Source organism: Zonotrichia leucophrys, chromosome 1, assembly GCF_028769735.1.
Source record: "Zonotrichia leucophrys gambelii isolate GWCS_2022_RI chromosome 1, RI_Zleu_2.0, whole genome shotgun sequence".
NCBI classification, from domain to species: domain Eukaryota; kingdom Metazoa; phylum Chordata; class Aves; order Passeriformes; family Passerellidae; genus Zonotrichia; species Zonotrichia leucophrys.
Genome location: NC_088169.1, coordinates 87,648,544 through 87,667,885, shown reverse-complemented (window position 1 = coordinate 87,667,885; position 19,342 = coordinate 87,648,544). Strand labels below are relative to the sequence as shown.

The 19,342-nt window shown below is 45.5% G+C and overlaps 1 protein-coding gene across 4 annotated transcripts in view; it reads right to left on the bottom strand.

Annotated features, from left to right (window-relative positions):
* The window catches only part of FOXJ2 (forkhead box J2), a 31,251-nt gene extending 14,376 nt beyond the window's left edge, over positions 1–16,875 (bottom strand). The window contains exons 1-3 of one of the 4 annotated variants that reach the window (XM_064720924.1): positions 16,758–16,874; positions 16,419–16,560; positions 11,478–11,601 (exon numbers count right to left, since the gene is read on the bottom strand). The gene's annotated coding sequence lies outside the window, so the exon portion shown is untranslated. Of the gene's footprint in view, positions 1–11,477; positions 11,602–12,278; positions 12,947–16,418; positions 16,665–16,757 lie in introns of those variants that run through there. The other 3 variants (XM_064720942.1, XM_064720934.1, XM_064720918.1) reach the window with 3 other exon arrangements.
* Between the last annotated feature and the right edge of the window lie 2,467 nt (positions 16,876–19,342).

Here is a 19,342-nt window from a genome sequence, read left to right as displayed (position 1 = left end):
TGGAATAAGACCTTTTTTTCCAAGTTTGCACTTGATCATGTTACTGGATTTGCTGGCAATATGGGATCTGTAATAATTGAGCATAGTCAAACACTACGTAAGGTGGCAATTCCAGAACACTTTCAGGGCAACAATAATTTAGTGTAATTGGCTACTAAATTATTTAAAAGAATATTTGCTATGCAGTAAGTATTACTGTTAATTTATGTTGCATTTCTCATTCACCTGACCCAAGTATTTGGTGCATCAGCTTGACACTACTAAATGGCATGATAAAACAAGACCGCAGCCAAACCAGAGCAGCTGATCATTCTTCCAACTTTCCTTTTCCGGCTTATTGCCTGGCAAATCTTTTGAACTCTTCTCTTATGATCCCACTCAAACAAAGAAAAAACCAGTAATAAGTAATAAGCACATGGAACTGAAATCAAGGGTGCTTTAAAATCCTACCACAATAGCAAGTCAGAATTAATTTTCAAGAAGTAAAAAGAAAGTCGAAGACCAGAATTCACAATGTCCCACTTTACAAGGTAAGTGCTATCTGTTTATATATTTGGCTGAATTTAAAAAGCAAGGTTAGAGTAGCCAAGGTCATAACCACCATCAACAGCTGGAAGGCGACAGCAGTCTTCATTTCTCAAGCACTAAACTGTTACAGTACAATCCCAAGTCAGACAGGTCAGAGAGATGCAAAAAGTCGAGCCAAGCATGGATCCTGAACTACAGTTAAACAGACAAGAAGAATCTGTCCAATGCATAAGAAAATTGTATTAAAGAAAATTCCTGCATTGAATACCTTTTAATAACCACTAATTCACTTCAGACTAGACCTACAGCTTGCTGGGAAAACTGCTGCCTTACTTTGAATCTTTGAATCAAGTGGAAGCTCCTGCTGCAAAAGCAAGCCAGGCTCCTGTTGATGGGACAGTAAGGGCCATCCCTTAGCAGTGCTGAAGAAATCTGTACTTTGCTACTCTGCAAATGCTCACTCTAAGCCAGTCAGATGTTACCCAGGATCACTGCTACTTGCCCATCAGGACAGAAAAACACATGAAATGTGGGGAACAACACACTGAGGATCCCACTGAACACGGAGTTAACATACATTTATAGCCTGAAGCATTCTCTAAGGCTGGATTCAAGGGCTGGTCAGGCAGAATCAGTTGGGACTCAAATGGGGAGCCATACAATGCAGTGCACTGCCTACAGAAGATGCCTATTCTAGAACAAATCTGTACATTTACATTTTGATGTGTTTACTTCACTGTTGCTTTATTTGCTAGTATTTTGATCCAACAAAACACTATGACAAAAAGATTTAAAGGAGACTCAAGTTTCTCAACATGAACTTTGAGAGAAAAAACTCAGACAGACTACCAAGCAATGACAGACATTGCTGCAGAGCACCTATGAATAGGTGACCACTTGAATTTCAGTGCCTGAAACACAGATCCAGTGATCTAACTAACAATATCCATCTAATATACTCAGAGATGCCCCTAGTCTCTAAGGTATTTAGCAGCTTTAAAAACTGTCAAAAAAAAAGACTATTTGACTACAACCTTTCTGAAATAATGTCACATTGTGAGGAGTAAAAGTAAAACGTGCATGAAGAAATGAAGAGCCTCTACTTTGGTGAAGAAAAGGCAGTTCTAATGGACTTGTGTAAATTACACACTCAAAAAACTCTGTGTCCTCATCCAGTACAAGAAGGTGGAAATAATCAATTTAGCTGAGTCTAGAAGGAAGAGAAATTTGCCGTTTTAAGATATGTGCTTTCCCTCATAAAGAAGGTGGTGTGAACTAAGATGGCGGGAATAAAACACTTAAAAATCCGATCTTCTCTAAGCAAACATTCTCACAGAAATACTTGTTTCATGTAAGAAATAAGAAAAGAGGATACTGATTATCAGCCCAGACTGAAATTGCTACCCATCGTTTTGGTAACTCCTTGTGAGAAGCCTTCAGGAAATGTTTGTATTTCTGTAATCAAATGAAGGAAGAGAGGCTGGTAGGTATTGTTCATAAAATGAAACTTAACCTGGAAGGAATGATAGGTGTCATGTTACTGCCAAAAGAAAGGCATTGCAGTTTGATAGCAGCCTTCTGCCTTCAGTGCCATACGAAAGGAGGAAAACCCATCCCTGGGGGCAAGGAGGTAAGAGAAATTCTCATACCCTAGAACCACGATTCCCTTTTAGAGGAGCAGTAGAACAAGCCAAAAACTGTTTTCCCAATTACAGGCTTGCAGATATGGCAACAGGAGGCACATGGCTCTCACTAGTCATGAGGCACAAAGGGAAAAGGGATCCAACCAAAGGAAGCCACTGTCACCCAGGAGCGCACGGCGTGCTATCGCCTGTGAGTCACAACGCGCACCTGTCCACGCGTCGGGCTCTGACGGCACAGCCCTGCTCAGAACTGCTGCGGGTGCGAGGCTGCACAGCTCTGAATGCTCACGGGGCTGCTTCATGCAACACAGGCAGTACTGGGACTGTGCTACCCTGAATGGAAAATCTGCTCCAAGTCACACTAAACACTCAGATGGTACTGAAAATTACCAGTTCGAGGAAGATGAAAACTTTTAGGCCATGTATAGCTTAATATAAATTGCTCGACTGATTGTTTTGTTGTAATTAAACTGTTATAAAGATATGATTTTCCTTTAATGAATAGAAATCTCAACAAAATAAGGTTCATATTAAGTCTCAAAGAAAAATAAAAAGAAAAATTTGTTTTCACTGTCATTCCAGATAAGATAAGTATCATGATAGCACATTTATCATAGGACCTTTCAATTCCCTCCATTTTGTGAAAGGTACTCAAGCAGGCTATAAATTTGTATTTTGAATTTAGTAAATGAAAAGCACTGACTCTGCAGGCATTTTTGGTACTAATGAAACATGAAGTCTTGTGAGAACTATAAAGTCACCCAAACCCTCATGTTGGAAGTGCATCAGGATTCAATTCCAAAGGCAATTATGTCCTAGCTTTGTTTGAAACTGACAAATGGTATAGTTTACAAAACCTGACCTGCTTATTTAAACTTATCAACAGATGGCATTATAGCCAAAGCCTGAAATATGCTCGTGTCAAGAGAAGCAGTATCTTTATGGGCATAACAGGCTAAGATTGAGCACAGCTAGGGCCTTGCCAGATTTTAATAAGACAAACTAATCAAATGCTTTGGTTGTCTGCTATATAAACATACAGGGAAAAAAAGCATTGAGAAATACTACACAAACATTGCAGACACTCCTAAGACAGTCTGAAAATATGTGCTCAAAGTTTGGACCAGTTTGTTTATTTATGATGCTGCGTAAGGTAAAGTGGAGAATATGTAACACCTGTCAAAAGAAACAGTAAATGATACTGAGAATACTGGTATACATAAAATACTTTTGAGCTGGAAATTATTTCCTTTGTAATAAGACTACTAGAAAAGATTTATTCGAATAATAAGCCAAATGTCCCATGACAACCCTCCCAATAACAGATTTGAAGTAAAAAGTAAACCAAGCACTTTGAAGAAGTGCAATGAAAATACATCACCCCAGCAGAAGTGTCTCTGCAGCATCCCTCCACCCTCGGTGCCACTGCACAATATTTCACCGATGGAAGTAGCAGCTGTAATTCCAAGCATATGCCAAGGCAGGAGAGAAATCTCTGACATTTGCTTTAAGAATATTAACGGAACAATTACTCTTACACTGAGAAAGGTAGAGGGAACTGGTTTTGGAATAAGTCAAGTTTATGAGCACATATCTGAAATGAAATTTTCCCTGGGAAACTGGGAAGTCTGTGGTAGAGAAATGGTAGGTAAGAGCAGGTATTTCCCCCAGCCTTCTGAGAGGCCCCAAGCTGAAGGATTTCAATTTTACCTGCCTATCAGAATCACATCCAGTAACAAACCTGCAGCAGAGGATATGTAAACACTGATTTAATACCCAGATTGTTTCTGAAATTACAGACAACATCAGAAGTAGATCAGCATGTGCACTATCTTGCTCAGAAGATCTGCAGAGCATTGCAGACATATACAGAGACACAGGTTAAAAGAATGTAACATGCTTATAAATGAAAATTTATTTACATTAAAAAATGGGTCTCTCAGTGAAAAATTACTCTTAGCCTTGCATTTTAATGACAGCAATAGTGAAAGGCTTCTATGGTAGAGAAAGGAACATCAGCCACACACAGGGAAAATGAAAATCTGACTGCAAGTGGTCAGAACTTGTTCACCAAAGGCTGAACCACTGAAAACAAAATAGTCAATATGAACTCTGCAACAGTTGCTGAAACAAACCACAACCCACTCGTGGAAACGGGTATCAAGCAGTAGCAAGAACTCTGTACTGAATTCATAAGAAAAAAGGAAATCAGTATCAAGTGCAGATTAGTTGAATGCCACGTGCCCAAAATGTACACAGAGCACATGCTCCCAGGGTTGAAATTACCAAAGCACTGCAGAGAGCCTGTTAAAAAGGAGTCTGAGAGCAAAGCACAGCTGAAATTGAGGTTGGAGAATGATCAGAAGAATCAAATAATACTGTGTGAGGCTCATAAATTAAGTCTCAACCACTTTTTTAACATAATTCCTTTTTACTATTCTGTTAGCTGTTATTCTCAAACTGACAGAACTCTCTTCCAGGAGACAAAACACCTGACAATCCCTGCCTGGCTCACAACTCGAAGATTTGTACCACTCTTGAAATTAAAGAGGATTCAGAACCACACTACCACAGAACCATTACAATTAATGGTTTCTTTTTACTTAAAACACTAGTACTGCTGCTTGGCATCCTACTCACTAAATGCTCCATTTTGTGTATCATCTGGAAACTAAATCTTCTGTTCATCTCCTTAAAGACACTGAAAGAAGTCCCTTTCTTCTACACACATGCTTGCCACAGTTGTCACCTTGCAGCTGCAAGTAAATATTATTCTGCTCTAACCTTGAACATTCCAGTCTTCAAGATATTGTGTCTTTGTTTATAACAGTCTTTATTTTTTTGCTCTTTATTCCTTTTGCAATCATGCTTCTTCACAAAAGGAGCCAGGGAGAGTGGGGTACATACAGTAAGACGAGTACATTTGAGTATCAGTTAGACCTTTGAATAATTTTCAAAAATGCAAATAATGGCTATTTGCATATCTGAAAACTGCTAATTGCAAATATGCAATTAACAGTGGGACCCAATGATCTTAGAGGCCTTTTCCAACCTTAATGATTCTAGGGTTCTATGAAATAAGTACTTTCCAGTATGTCTGGCCTCTATTGGCTGGCAATATTCCTGCTTGTATCAAGGTATGAGTCAGCTGAGGAAGAATGCAAAGAGATGTTCATGCAAAAAATGGAAAAGCACAATGTCATGCTTGTGTTGCTGAGACAGCAAAGGACAATGCAGTAAGGGACAGCAACAGATAGGGGAGAAACAGAAATGTGAAGGCCCCTTAGAGTGAGCACAACAAGCTGGAACCTTATGTGGTGGATGATAGCCAAAGCACAGGCTTGTCAAGGAGGAGATGGCAACGTGTTGAGAAAACATGCCAGGAGGACAGCCTCAGCAATTGTGATGCTAACAAGACGAGAAGGTAACACGGTTCTCAGAGGCCAGCAAGAACAGCTCAAACTAACAGAGATGGGAAATGAAGGAGGAAGCACAAGGGTTCCCAAAGAGACTCAAAGAAGCAGCAAAAGATTCAGGCCATGAACGGGAATATGAGTCCTACACTGTATGTTCAAAGCAAGAACATGTTATAGAGGCCCAACTGTGGAAGCTTGCAGCAGAGGAAAGCAGGAAACAAAGGCAAATCTCAAAGGAGCTTTCTCAAGTTCCACACTGGCCTCAGGGGTCTTAAACTTGCAGCAATTAATTAAAAAATATGTTAAGGTAGTATGCAAGGCTGCATCATTTAATATCCCTGGCATGAAGGAGGTAAAGAAAAGCAAAGAGAGGATACTAGAAGTGGGTCATTGTGTCTAAGTTGAGAAAAAAAAATATGGAGGGAAGTAAACAGCTTAGTGCAGAGGCTACTGAATGAATGACTGGAATAGTCAGGAGGGAAACCAGGAAAATACTGTCACAAAAGTCAAGGGAGGACAAGATTTCAAGACTGGGCATGATCAAGTGTCAAAAACAGCAGGGAAGCCAAGAAGGATGAAGATGGAATAGAGACCCTGAGACTTGGCCAAGAAAAGGTCATTAGAGATCTCAGGAGGAGCTTCAAGGGAATGAGAATATCTACACTGAAGTCACCTTATAAAACAGTTCTAGACTGCTCACAATCATACAGAATCTTTCAATTTTGGAGTGACTGGTCCTTCAATGAAACAAAAATGCATTGGGGCTTCTACTGTTTCCCAATGCCAAAAAAAAGGGCATATAGAGGTTTTAAGTTCAATATCACATTGTAATTAAGGCACTCAGCAGCAAGAGCAGAAAGCCATTAGAAAGTGGTTTTCATCCTTATACTTTGGAACCCTTATAAAGGATCAATAACCTATTCCAGGATAAATGGGAAGCCATGCATGGAGAAGCATGCAGCCCAAGGTCAGCCAGCAAAGGAACAGCAGAACTTTGCAGAGAACGTTGCTCTCCCAAAACCCAGACCAGTTCTCTACAGTCAAACCTTGACTACTTTGTTCAGGTAGAGATAAAAAGAATTTCAGATATAACTATTTTACCAGCTTGTTTATTTTTCTCTGCAAGTTCCTGATGGGGAGGGAGAATTTGTCTTGGTTTTACTTCACAATAGTTTTTTCAGGGGAAACTGAGAATTCAGGAACTTTGCTCTTTTAATTTGTGACCACAAAGTGTTCAGATTCTTTCTCAATTATTCAGATTTGAACTTTTAACAGTAATTACAGATTTCTGCTATAATCAGCCACAGTCTTCACAGAGCAGAGAGCATAAACAAAATTTGAATTGCTAATGGTAAAAAACAAAAAAGCAAATATTTTTTTCCTCGAGGTATAAAAGCTCTCACTCATCGTCGCACCCTGTCCCTCATTACTCAGTCTCTCTTATACATAAAAAAGGCCAAAAAAAGAACACACATTCCCCTGGTTCTTGATTTCACATCAAATAAACTGACCAGCTCAGAAAGATGAAGAATGAGGTACTGGGCCTTGCACAAAATGTTCAGCCCAGCTCTGAAAACCAAGATCCTCGACTGCTAGAGGGAACCAGAGAATGTAATAGAAGGGGGTTTTATTCTAAATAACCAAAATGCAGCAATTCCTGAGGAAGGAGAGGGGCCAGAAGAGAAGAGAGGGTGGGAGAATGAAATTGAGTTGGACTATGGAGACCAAGTGCCATTCCCCAGGCAAGCAGAACTGCTTATTTTCAGTGAATAAAAAAAGAAGTTTCTTGAGATAACCTCAGACAAAAAGTCCTACATGTCCACAGGCATATAATCTAACAAAAGGCAACCAGGAACAAGTCAAATGGCAGGTGTAGAAGTAAGACCAGAGCCTGTGAGATGCAGTAAAAGACTCCTGCCAGTGAAGAATCTTAGTGAGAAGATGAGGGATGCTTCCTTGATGAAAAGCAGCATTTAGCCTTCTAGGACCATAGGACAGAATGCCAAAGGGACCAAAAGAGAGAAGAGATGCAAGGAGCAGGAACAACTGAGAGGAGGAGTGGGTGTAGGAGGAAAGGAGAATCAAGAAGCAGGCAGGCTGGAAACATGCTGGGCCTTAAAGGTGCAGGAGAGGAACATGAGTGCCACATGATGCTATGGAGCCCAGGTATTCAGGAAAGGTCAGGCACTACCAAAACGTCTGCTGGCTACCTTTAGATCTGTGCTGCCTACCTAAGGAAGTATCAGGTTCATAGTAGGAAGCCTGGTCAGGTCAAAACAGATGGCTAAAACAACAATCTAGTCCAAATCTTGGCAAAGCATCACAGGGTATAGCATTAAATTGGTCTTAAAGTTGGCTGTGAGATCTCCAAATTTTGAAACATTCACAGTATTTTGCATTTGCACTTCAAACTTAAGATGAAAATTTGCAATTAATTAATTGCGAAAACATACTGCTGCATGCTTGCTCTCTCTCAGTAATACACATACACAGACAGCCTTTAAAAAGTGAAAAACATGAGTTCAGGGCAGAAATATGTTATAGATTTTGATGTTCATCATATATCCCTTAGAAGGAAGAAGGAAACAAAACCAGCAAAACAGATAACAAGTAGCAATACTGCCTCCTACAAAGGCAATAAGCATTTGGAGGTTGAACACATCAACTGGATATTCTTGCTAAAATAACATATGCAACTGCCAACAATACAGCAAATTAAAGGCTTTTCTTTAGGCTTCAGAGTTAACACAACTGGAGAGTTCAAACATGCCAGCTATCACATTAGGCTGCCCATCAATCAAGGGGCCACTCATCTTCTCTAATTCACCTCCCGGACCAAAAACAGTATCCTTCAAAGTTTCAGTTCTGAAGCGTCGCTCAGAAACAGATTCTGCAAATGGAGTGCTACAAAAACATAGAAGGTTCTGCATGAAAATCACCAGTTACTCTTCTACCCAAGACTGGGAGAAGCAAATGGAAAAATGAGTCCAGAAGCATTTTTCATTTTTTGGTTGCTAATAACTGAGATCCAATTCCTGTCTGACAGCTGTGTAAAATGAGATAATCAGCTCAGTCCTGCTCTTGAGGGACAGCTGTCCATATCACAGTTGCCATTAACCACTCCTCCTTTCTGACATTTGAAGTAAAGGGCCAAAGATCCAAACCGGGATGAAGATGGAATCTCCCACTACATGAAGGTCAGCCGAAGTTTAGGGAAAGATGTGATAACCTGTACCTCTGTGGTAAGAATAAATTTCTTCAGAGACACCAACATTCTGCTGTATTTTTAGAGGGGGAAAAAAATTCAGCAAAAAAACCCAAACCAGAAGGACTATAGTAGTCACAACCCTCTCTTGGACTGAAAGCTTAGATACCAACTCCTCAAACTGCTTCCTTCTTTTATTCCAACTTTTTGGACTCCTTATTCTATCCTAGAAACTTGCCTACAAAGCCACACTTCAAGATAAAACCCAAAAAGTTATAGAACACAGACTAAATCAGTATTACAACCTCATGATCTTTCAGTAACATAATCCTTTTCCCATAACTCTTTAGACCGTCTCGTTTCATTTTGCTTAAGGGCTTGACCTGAGAAATGCCACTGTCAGTTCTCAGAGGGGAGCTGAGTGCCCACAGGACACTCGGACTGCTTCAACTTATAAAGTCAACTTTTGGAAGCATGAAAGTCCAGATTTAAATTTACAAACCCATATACACACAACAAAGTGTCTTTTTCCCCAAATGCAGAAGACTTCATTGCTTATGTTGAAGCCAACTCTATGTTCCTAGGCATCTACAAGAATTAGGTTACTTACGAAGGTACATTAATGTGGTTTTTAAAGTCTAATTTTAGGTGGTCAGGTTTAACATTCTTAATGTAAACTCTTATAGACATAACACTTCCATTTAAGCGTGTCTGTAAAGTACCCTGCACTTTCATGAAGATAAATAATACTCTCCCTTTTTCTTGCATAGATACTTTTGTATAAAATAAATGGTGCAGAGCAGCTGCAGTATTCCATCTCAGAGGAAGCTGCATTTTCACCTGTGATAAACATTTGATGTGAATACCATGATCATTTTGAAGAGCTGTGCTCACAAAAAATTATTTCCTAAAATGTATTAGTATGTCTCAGCTTTTGTGTAGCTGTGTTTTAGATTATGAGATCTTTTGAGCAGAGATTATCTTAATTTGGTGTCCAAGTCAGTACTGAATGCCTTGTCAGCAATTAACAAATAAATTACCATTAGTCTATAGCATACCACTTCTAGTCTTTTGTGTCTGTAAAGAACATTTAAAGCTCAGGCAACAAATACAGAATCTTTATCATTAATGGAAGAAAAAAAATGTTTCATGTGCAGAAAGATAATTATTGTGGAAGAGCAGAATTTGTTAAGTCTGGTGTATATATTCTGTAAAGTGCCCTGGCATCCATCAGAGGCAAAAGCACTTGAAAAATGTCAAGTCATGACTGTGAGGAAGGGGGCAGCGTGAGGTAAATTAACCTCACGAGCACGAAAAGTCAGTTTATCCCCTTGAATGTACAAAGGCCAAAATGCCTCAGTTATCTCTTCCCTTGTGCTAGATAACACAGCTCTACTCAAAACAGGCTGATTGCATAACTATAGGGCAACAGGTAGGAGGGCATCTAACAGTACCCCCAGAACATATGTAGGCTTGGTGGTTCAGCCCTTCCTTAGAAAGAGTCACCTTCTGAAGCCATGAATAACTGACAAAATTCTCTGCCAAAATGGGGAATCACTTTGGCATCTTTTGTCTGATCTTGCAAGCACATTACACCAAGGAGTTCCTTCTTCAGGGACTCCCTGTTTAACCATTGCTCTCCAAAAGGGCTCCCTGTCCTGGCCGTTTGATCTTGGATGTCCTCACTGCTATCTCACTAGAAACAGTAATATCTCATGTGAGACATCCAAGATTCTTCTGCTCCTGGAGCCTGCTTTGGCTTTATTTGAGACATCTCCCTCAGACTTGATTCCTCAGGAAATCACTACGCTGGTGTCAGAATACTCATTTGTGGCTGGGAATTAACTGCCTCATTTACAAAAAGCAGCAGCTTGGCTCACGCAGCACCAGCACTAGGATTCACATTCCTAGCCCCTGAATGCAGCATAAAACACAGATGAAGACTGGTGGCAACCAAACGGCTTCTTTTGGCTTTCAGAGCAGGTTCCACCAGCACTGTCACAGCTTTCATTCCCAGGCCCCTGAGCACCACAGGACCCACTCCCAAGGGCACTCTTTCCAGAATTCACCCACAGTCCCTCAGGTACATTAGGACACACATCTCAGGGTATTTGCATGGGGATCTGTAGGTTCAGACCCCAAGCACAGCAAGGTCTGCACCGCACAGTGATTTTATTCCCACAGTTACAAGCATAGTAGGACCCACATGGAGAACTGACACTCCACCCCATGGCTGCATCCTTGGACCCTGGCACTACAAATCACTGCTCCTGTCTCCTCAAAGCTCTTTTTGGCAACTATTATCATTCTCAATGACCCCTAAATGACAGAAATTAATTCACACCAGTGATAATTAAGGCTGAGTCTAGGATGAATAAACCAGGGAAAGAAAGTAGAAGGGAAAGGGCAGAGAGGCTTCTTACAATTATATCAGGCTAAGGTCTCCCATAAGCTAAATAGTGAGGGAAAGAATCAGGTCAATTCATTTAGCTCCACAAGGCAGCTAAATGAATGAGACTGAGAAAGACACACAGAAAAAGAAGGTGGGGAGAGGTCCAGAAACAGAAAGAGCTAAAAGATTAAAAGCATGCAGATACCATGAGAGAAGAAAAGACACAGAAAACAAGGACAGAAGGCGAGAGAAGACAGCTAGGAATAGAGAGGTGATAAAACGTGGTCACTCACTCTGTCTGGAAGATTTCTGGAGGGAGGTGGATTATCTTCAGTGCTGGTTGTTGGGGTGCTGCCCTTCACACTCCTTCTCTGAGACCCATACTCAGACCGTTGCTGTCAGCTATTCCAAGGGCTTCTTCAAAAAATATTTCGAGGACGAAAGGATTGTGGATGAAATCAGGATCTTGAGTATTAAAACAATCTGCTAGGGGATTGTCAGTCCCCTAAAACTGCTGGTTTTATCCCGGGATGGAGATCCTCTCTCCCTTTTGGCAGCTAACTACTAAAGGGGTGTTCCCCGGGAAACAGCCTTTTCACTGATGGTCAGATTATTTCAGAAATCAATTTCCCCAATCTGCCTACCTAGAAATCTCTTTTCTCTAGGTACACCTTGCCCGTACGGGGAAAAAAAAAAATCTCTTTCTCTAAAACAATTCTTGCTATCTCGGTGGATATTATCAGTGAAATCTGCCTTTTCCTCTCCCTGTAACTAGGAGGTGTGTCCTCTCTCCTTGCACGGGGTATTTGAAGAAAACCCTCTTGGGATTAGGGGATGAGGGATCTTCCTTGGGATGAAGGAAGATGAAATCAGTATTGGAAATTACCTTTATCTCCAGTTAACAGCAACTGGAAAAGGAAAGACTAGCTAAATCTCTCTCTGCTTTCTCTCCCTTGTTTTGCCCTATCACCTGCCGAGCAGATGTAAATAATTAAAATTACTAGGTAAGTATCTGGAGCTCCTACTTATTTCTGTCTTGGGAACTGCCTCTCCTGGGCATACAGGATTTCCTCTGTAAAGACACTCACTACTACCTGATCTGGGGAAGGGCTATCTGCTCTGCTTGAGCGAAGACTTTTCTCAGCAGCAGGAGGGAGTCGGCAGTAAAGGTTATTCTCGCAATCCTCAGGAACTGGGGTCTGAGGAACAAGTCTCCCTGTAACAAGTATCGAAGGAGCTCCAGAAAGCTCTGTTCCACAGCGAGAAAGAGCAGACCTGCTTCCAGATAGTTACTAGGGCTGGCTGCCGGGGGCCTGCGCACACCCTTGGCTGGTTAGTGGGGAAGGGGGCAAGTGTTAAGCTCCCTCACCAGCTGCGGGGAAGGGGCCTGGCAGGGGGGGGCGCCGGGGTGTCCCCACACCGGGCGCGGGGCTGCCTAACGGGGCTGCGGACGGGGCGGGGGGCGGCGGGCAGGCTCTCTCCCCCACCCCGGCAGGCTACGGGGGTGTCCCCCCACCCCGGCCGCTGTCCCTGGCTTCCCCCCAGGCCCCAGCTCCTCCTGCCCGGGCTCGGCTACCACGGGAGGCCGCGGCGGCTCACGGGCCTGCGCGGGGCTGCGCGGCGCCTTCGCCGCCTTCCGCCGGGCCGCGGCTTCGTCCCCGGGGTCTCCCCGGGCTCCGGTGCGGGGGACCCGGCCCGGGCGGCGCTGACTCTCTCCAGGCCCCGCCGCTCCCGCGGCTGCTGCTCCGGGCTGCGGCTCCACTGCAGGCCCCGGCTCCTCCCCGGCCGCCGCTCCGCCTCCCCCGGCTCCCCCGGCCGCGGCCGCCCCCGCCTCCCCGGGTTAAGGAGGCGCCGGGCCGGGGGAGCAGGGGCTGCCCGCCCGCTCTGCCAGGCAGAGGGGAGGAGCTGCCCGCCCGCCGGGACCGGCCGAGGCCGTCCCCCGCTCGGGGCTCGATTCACCTCGGAGATGGCCGTGGGGCCCTCGCCCCCAGGCCGCGGCAGGGGCAGGGGCAGCGGCTGCGGGGGCACCCCTGCGACAGCCGGTCACAGCCCCGGCACGGGGGCTCACAAATGGCCACCCCGGGCCGGGGTCTGCCCACCCGCGCTGCTCACAGCGCCCGTGCAGCGGTGGTGCCCTGCTTCAGCCCTGAGTGCTCCGAGTCAACTCCCACCCCGAAACAATGCAGCTCTCCGTCTCTAGTAGTCTTCCCTCAAACATTGTGTGTGCCCACAAGCTATTGCAGAGACACCAGATCTTAAAAGGTGTTTCTACCACAATCCTGTTAAAAGTCTCTTTGCTATCTCTCCTGTGTGTTAATGCCAGCTAGAACCATATAGGAAACCCCATTAATTGACCTCATTAATGTGTATAAATATGTAAAGTGGGGGTCCAAGAAGATGCAAGAAGGCTTTTCTCAGTGGTGCCAACCACTAGGATGAAGAGGCAGAAGCTGATGTACGGGAAGTTCCACCTGAAGATGGGGAAGAACTTCTTCACTGTGCAGGAAAACGGCACTGTACAGACTGTCCACTGGAAAAAACTGCCCAGAGAGGCTGTGGAGTCTCCCTCATAGGAGAGACTCAAGGACCATCAGAACGCAATCACGCACAATGGGCTCTGGGAAGACCCTGTTAAAACGAGGAGGATGGACCAGATGACCCACTGTGGTCACTTCCAACCTAACTCATTCTGTGACTGTGAATTACACTCAGTGCTGTCCCACTCTGACCCAGCAGGCCAAAAACTAGGAGTCTCCTGTTGATGTGTCTCATGGATGCAGACCAAGGCAGTAGTTCATTATAACATTAAAGGGGACTGTGCAGTAAAGCAGTCAAATAAAGCCAATACTCTAAAATGTGTGTCTGAGGAGGAGCAGGTGCTGTTTGGTGTCCCATACACCTGCAGACAGTGTCATAGGCAGATCATTTTGATGTGTCAATCTGAAAAGCATGACTGAAACAGCCCCCCCTGGGGCCCCTATCCCAGTTATCTGAAAGTCACCCCGTATTTCATCATCTCATCTTTTTGTGTGTGGTTTCACATCTGAATCCTTCCAAATGGTAGCACTGCTGTAAGGCTTGAAGTAGAGGACAGCACATATACTGGGAGGAAACGGCACTTTCTGAGAAAATAATTTTTTTCACTTCTGGAAACTGTAATATGGAAATTGAGATAGTAGAAGGGGTGTTTTAAGACTTGCTGCTTTTGCAGAGCTGAATTTACCACTGCACCTGCAATGACTCCTTGCATTCCTTCGACAGGTCAAAACCTGTGCCATAGTTCCACGCTTTCATTTCAGGAAGTCAAGTCATCATCCTCCATCCTCTCAGGATTCTCTGTGTCCTCCTTCTCCCACACTATCCCCTTCTTCTGCGCCTATGCCAGCAGCTCCAGTCACAACTTCCCTCCCTATGCTACTACCTGTCCTGTCAAGAAGGATTTCCTGCCTTTTTCACCATACTATTTGCATTATCTCACTACAGATCCCAATTATGGTGTTCTTGATCATTACCAAGGGCCAACAACCATCTCTTTCCCACAGCAGAGCTCTGTCCTATTGTCATTTCTCCCAGGCTCACTCAAGTCCTGCGAGAACAGCCTAGCTTCAGCTCCCATCTTCTGCCTCTGACTTCTCTTTGGGCTAGGTGGTCTTTGGGTGTGTCTGCTGCTCTTAGTCCATGTTGTCCATGTTCCCCAGTTCCCCTCTAGCTAGGATTTGTGTCCACACAGTGCTCAGACTACTCTTTACTGAGAGACAAGGCAGGAGCATCCTTGTGCTGCGAGGCAGACGGGTGGTATCTGCAAGTTGTTTGATCTGCAGCCAAATGCAGAGGTGTTAAAAAGCTGTGGTTGGACTCGACGTGTGCCAGGCATCCGATGTGTGTTCCCTACTTATTTTTCCTTTTGGTTTTCAGGATCCTCTCCTCGAATGAATATGTGAAGTACTGCCTGCTTTTTATAGACAATTAAAAGGTAGGATGTAACTAACTTGTTCCACTGCTTGTAAGAATGTAAAATGTAAAAATTACCATCCAACACAAAAAGTGCCCTAGGGAGGCAGGGCAAAGGATCAGTGTGGCAGAAATGCACAGAGATAAATGTATTGTCATCCATCATCATATTCAGCATTCAGAGAACAAAGACACATCCCAAAGCCTTTCACAGCTAAATAGAAGGCAGAGGAGAGCAGATGGAGACACAGGGAAAAAGAGTAAACCAGTCACCACGTAGCTTATTTTTACATTACATTCACTGTATTTTATCCTTCTCCCAATTTTTTCAATATGCCACAGGCTTTGCGCATGACTGAATTGTTAATATTTGTCTAAGGAGATCTATAAATTTTGACAGATGGATAGCGGGCAGTTAGGGCTTCTCGCATCCAGGAAGGTGTAGGAGGTGGCTTTGGTTTTTGGCAGTTGGGACACTGAAAGTCTCAGTATTTGGGAAGGAATTCTCTTCCACATCCTGGCTGAAGGACTGTTCCTTCCATTTGCAACTAGTAACAAACAGGCATCTCAGCCATCCTATGTAACGTGTAGGTATCCTAACATGTTTTTCTCCCTGGGCAGGGTTAGGTGTTTGGCTTGGGTTTTTTTAAAAAGCTCTTAGCTGGGAAAACCTTTGTTTATGTACTTGCACACAAGTACAAGAATGACTGAAGGAATGGGGTTGTTTAGCCTGTAGAAGAGGCTCAGAGGTAGCCCTCTCACTCTACAACCACCTGAAAGGAGGGGGCAGCCAGGTGGGGGTCAGCCTCTTCCCCCAGCTATCAAGAGACAGGACAGGAGGACATAGCCACAGGCTGTGTCAGGGGCGGTTTAGGTTGGACTTCACGAGGAATTTCTTCACAGAAAATGGTGATTAGACATTGGAATGGGCTGCCAGGGAGATGGTGCAACCTATGTCCTTGGAAGTCTTTAAGTAAAGACTGGATGTGGCACTCAGTGCCATGGTCTAGTTGCTATGGTGGTGTTCAGTCAAAGGTTCGATTTGATTTTCTCAGAGGTCTTTTGCCACCTCACAGATTCTGTGATTCTGTACATACATATGTAAAAATTTATTGGTTACTCACCTTGTGTATCTCGAATAATTTCTTGGTGTGCTCTATGTAAATTACATACCTATGCGTGTAATGCTGCATCTTGCAAAATCAAGAAGCCAAAACTGGTGGTTTAAAACTAAGCCCTTCAATTACACGTTTAGGATTCTAACTACAAGAAAGCCAGTGTACCTGATATCTCCACCAGAGCCAACCGCACCTGCCGGGAGCTCCACAGTTTCAAAGGTTGGACAGTCGTCGAGGGACGTGTTTGCTGGCCCAGCCTCGGACACACAGGAAGGCACAGACTGTCTCCAGCTGCCGCTCCCCGTCTCTGCAGCGGGAATCCTCATGTGACAGGCCCTTATCTCCCGGTACAAACCTCCACCCGCTTCCCTCACCCTGACGGCCGAGAGGGCATTCCCCAGCAGCCGCCCTCACACCAGGCAGCTCCCGCCTCCGCGCCCTCCTCCGCCCCACGGGGACACCCCCGGCTATCCCAGTCCCGCTCCCACTGGGCTCTCGGGCCACCTTAAGAGCGCGCAGAGCCCCCGCACGCAGCGGCCGGGCGGCTCCTCCCCGCCCCGTGTCGCATCCAGCCAGGGAACGTGTGGCGGGCGGCGGGGCTGCCCGGGGCCGGGGGCGGCCGGAGCCCGTCACGGAGGCGGGGGGAGGGCGTAGCGGCTGCCCCCGGCGCAGGAGGGCGGCCGGCGGCGCCCGCGGCGACTCCGCGGGGCGGGGGCGTCCGGCCGGGCCCTCCCCGGCTGCCCCCGGCCCGCGAGCGCCGCATTGCGCGGCCCCCATTGGCGGGGAGCGGGGGCGGGGCTAGCGATCTCATTGGGTTTCGCACCCATCCATCAGGGAGGAGATGGCGAGGGAGGCGAACTTGCCCTCGCGATTGGCCGTGATACCCCAGGGGAGGCGGGGCCAGGTGGGCAAGGGAGGAGCCGCTGCCATTGGTCAGCGCAGCGCGCGTCAGTCACATGAGTCACAAAGGGCCGCGCGGGCGGCCGCAGCCAGGGGCTGCTGGTCGCGGCGTGCGCGTGGGGCCAACTTCCTGCGCGGGGCTCGGCGGCTTCCGGCTGACCCGCCCCGCGGCCTGGGGCGGTGGCGCCCCCTCCCGCCTCCGCTCGGCGCATGCGCTTTGCGTGACGTCAGGGCGCGGGCGGGGCCGTCCCCCGTGGCCGGGGCACGTGGGGAGCGGCGCGCGCAAAATGGCAGCGGAGGGTCCATGTTGTGCGTGAGGGCCGCGCCCGTGTGCGCTCCTCCGGCTGCGGGTGGAGACACGGAGTCAGTCGTGTTGGGAAAGACCTCCGAGTCCATCCTGTGACTGAACACCACCATGGCAATAGACCATGGCACTGTGTGCTACATCCAGTGTTCTTTAAACACATCCAGGGATGGTGGCTCCACCACCTCCCTATGCAGGCTATTCCAATGTCTAAACACCCTTTTGGTGAAGTAATTCCTCCAACCTAAAGTCTCCCAACCTAAACTTCCTCTGGCACATCTTGAGACTATGTCCTTTCATTCTGGAAGCCTTTAAAGTTAATTCATTTACTCGCACAGCGGGTGGGACGGAATTCTCAGGGTGAAGTATGCCTGCTTCCCACACACAGCACTGGGGCTCCCAGCAGTGTGGGGTGTGTTTTGTCTTTCAGCCATTCCCTGCCTGAGAAATGCCAACCAAACCCAAACCAGTTGTGCTCCAGGGGTTTAGTCACTGGGAAAGGCAGTGGAATATTTTGGGTGGACAGAATTCCCTCTGTCTCTTGCAACCCACAAAAATGGTTTCCACATGGACTGTCCTGTCTCTTCCAGGCCCACCTCTGCTTTCAAATAGGACCTGAAACAGTACAGGCTCTCCCTGAAGTCCTCAGAAGTCCAAGACAGGGCCACTGGCTGTACTTCCAATACAGGGAGGCTTTGTTGAAACGAGGAAAGTCCCTGTGTTCATTCCTTAGGGACTGAAGTTTGGGTCTTTGTTTCCTCCAAGGCTCGGTGCATGCCATCCCACGTAGCCGTGACAGTCACTTTTCAGGCTGCAGCTGCACTTTAATGTGCTTTGAAGCAGGTAGTTCTGTGAATTGCAGTACTAACAAAGCCTGGTTTTGGTCTCGTAATTGGATCCTTTGATGAGTGACAAGGCACAAGTTCTAACTGAAGCTTTTCCCCTAATTGGTGCATTTGTAATGTCTCTTTTCATTCTGGTTCTCTTAAGCCTTTTAAATCTTTAGTTTGTACTGTGACCTTTCCCTCTGCAAGGACAAAAATAAAGTCTGTCTCCTGTATTTGTTCTCTTATTTTCATGAACCCTACATGAGTTCTTGGTTTTTTAGATCTCTGCAAGGGACCTTCATTCTTTTCATGGCTTTTTAGCAGAGGTTTAAACCTGGCTCACCCGTTTTTCCCTTGATCTTTCAGACAGGCACAGTGGCTGTAGGTAGGCACGGGAACAGACTAGGGCTCGTTCCCAAGGATTGTGAGCAGAGGGAGACTGCTCTTTCTGTGTCCCGAGGTCAAATGCTCTGTTTGAAAGAGAGATGTGCCAGCATATCCTAGGCAAATGCTTTTGTTATTCAGCTTTGGATAATTGGAGGTAATTGTTTTTTAATGACTTTTTTTTTCCCCTTGAAGCTTATCCTCTTTGTGTGAATGATTGATTAAATATTCACAGAGACAAAAATAGGTGGATTACAAACCCCACTCATTAGGATATTCAGGCAGTAGTACATGGGAGATACCAGGGAGATACAAAATGACAAATACTTGCTGCACAATGCTTAACTGTGTGTTGAGATTGTGGTATCTCTGACAGAAAACAGTGCAGCGAGACAGGAGTCAGGATACAGATCTAACACAAACTGGGGAAAATATTTTACCCATGATGTTTTTGGTCTGCCCCAGCCCTTCCTATGGGTGTCCTGTGGCTGAGTTGTGTTGTGAATGGGCTCTGGGAACAATGTCATCTGGAAAGGTTGGTGGAGGAAGATCATATGCAGGAGCCATGTTCTGGAGCTTGTGTTCAAACTGAAAAACCTGGAGGGTGAAGTTGAAGCTGTCAGAGTCTGCAGGAGCCTGCACGATTCTAAGCAGGATTGAAATGCAAACTCCTG